The sequence below is a fragment of the Paramormyrops kingsleyae genome, unplaced genomic scaffold (assembly GCF_048594095.1).
Source record: "Paramormyrops kingsleyae isolate MSU_618 unplaced genomic scaffold, PKINGS_0.4 ups32, whole genome shotgun sequence".
Lineage (NCBI taxonomy): Eukaryota > Metazoa > Chordata > Actinopteri > Osteoglossiformes > Mormyridae > Paramormyrops > Paramormyrops kingsleyae.
The window spans coordinates 822,400-824,627 of NW_027325970.1; positions in this window are offsets into that span (position 1 = coordinate 822,400).

Sequence of the window (2,228 nt, forward strand, 5' to 3'; positions counted from 1 at the left end):
TTGGCAGAAAATGGACACAAGATTTTCCTATGGGAGTAAAACTCAGGATCAGCATGTTAGGGATATCCCATCAGACAGTGAGATAGACTGCAGTGACAGTGAGGAGGAGTGGAATGCAGAGAAAGGTTTGAGCAGAAGTGAAAGTAGGTTTTAAAATATTGCTTCTCTGGTTGTCATTGAACTCATTTGCATAAACAAATCAAATGTGTTGATAAATTTTTAGATGTCATTCAAATGAAATAAAGGTGTGTGCAGCAGACAGGGTATCCAATACAGTCATGTAAGCTTTAGTTGTGATTGATGTATTTTTGTTGACGTATATGTATATATATTTATAGACGATCAATACACCAGTGATGAAGAGGAACATGACGATGACAGTCTGCCTGAAGATGACAGTAGTTCTTCCAAGACCCCTCGATGGAAAACATGTCACACCATTACCTCTCCTGTGCAAGCCACTTAACCTTACTGTTCAAGAACTTGAACAGTTCTTTGCCACTGTGCTCCATATGTCAATATTTGGTCTTCCAGCTACTCGCATGTTCTGGAGCCATAGTAGCCACATTGCACATGTTGCTGATGTTATGCCTCTTGCACGATGGGAAGCCATCAAAAATTTTGTTACTTTGCATTGCTCTCTGAGCATTGTATTATGATCTATGAAGACATAATTTTCTCTGTGGTTTTGTATCAGTGTTGCACAACTTTGCCCTTAGGCAACAAAAGATCATTTGGAGAGGGGGGCGGTGAAATAAATATGTACATACATAATCAATAAAATGTCCCAAAATTAACCAATAAGTGATGTGGAATAATTTCTTATCATGTACCATCAAATTGTGTGCGGTAGAGGGTTAATGTAAATGCGGCCGCCCGCTGCGCTACATGTAAATGCGGCCGCCCCCAGGTCAACTAGGTCCGAACGGGCCCGCCTGATCAACTAGACGTCAATCGGGCCGGCAGGTCCCCTGAATGTAAACGAGGCCGCCCACTGCGGTACTTGTGAATGCGGCCGCCCGGTCAACTAGGTGCGAACGGGCCCGCCCGATCAACCAGGTGCGAATGGCCCCGCCCGATCAACTAGGTGTGAACGGGCCCGCCTGATCAACTAGGTGTGAATGGGGCCGCCGGGTCCACTTAATGTAAATGAGGCCGCCAGCTCAACTAAGTGTAGACGGGGCCGCCTGGCCAATTAGGCGTTAATGGGGCTGCCGGGGAGGCTTCCCCTCTGCCCGGGCTGGAGGCCCCGCAGTGGCCATTCGCCTCTGGGACATATTGGCAGAGTCCGCGGCCTATGCGTAGGCCCCGGGCGGAGGCTGACCCTTGTCGCCCTTGTCCTAGGCTCGGAGCTATGGTCGCCCCGTCTGGCCTTCGCTTATGGTTCGGAGCTATGGTCGCCCCGTCTGGCCTATGCTTAGGGTTTGGAGCTAGGGTCGTGTTGGAAACGTTTTCCTCTGTCGAAGCAGAGACCGGGAGACGTTGGCATATCTCTCCGGCCGAAGTTCCTCTTTACTGAGAACTCGCCAATGCGCCGCTGTAGTCATCCAAGTCTGACTAAGACTCAGCTCGGCGCAGCTTATACGTTTCAAGGGGGGAGGGATACACAGAGGTGGAGACAAACTAAACAAAGCACAGCATGTTCCAGGAATCAGCCTGGAAGTTCCCCAGCCCTGATTTCATCAGCATAACACTGCCTTTCAAATGCCTCTCCAGGTGCTAACCCTAATTAGCATGATAGTATCACCCAGACCTTCACATTACCATAGCGACAAAGGCACGGCCTGGCCTTGAGATTAGCATTCACCTTTACTTTGGGCCCCCACCCGGTGATCAGGAAGCTCACAGAGATGAAATGTCAATGTCTCAGACTCCTGGGCCCCCAGACTTGATCTTATTACAAATGTCCCCATCTTTACCCCCAACTGCAAATCCAATCTGCCTATCTCTCTCAGTTCATATACTGTCATGTTGGAAGCTAGACTGAACAATTTATAAATTTCGTCACTGCGGCCTATGCGTAGGCCCCGGGCGGAGGCTGACCCTTGTCGCCCTTGTCCTAGGCTCGGAGCTATGGTCGCCCCGTCTGGCCTACGCTTATGGTTCGGAGCTATGGTCGCCCCGTCTGGCCTATGCTTAGGGTTTGGAGCTAGGGTCGTGTTGGAAACGTTTTCCTCTGTCGAAGCAGAGACCGGGAGACGTTGGCATATCTCTCCGGCCGAAGTTCC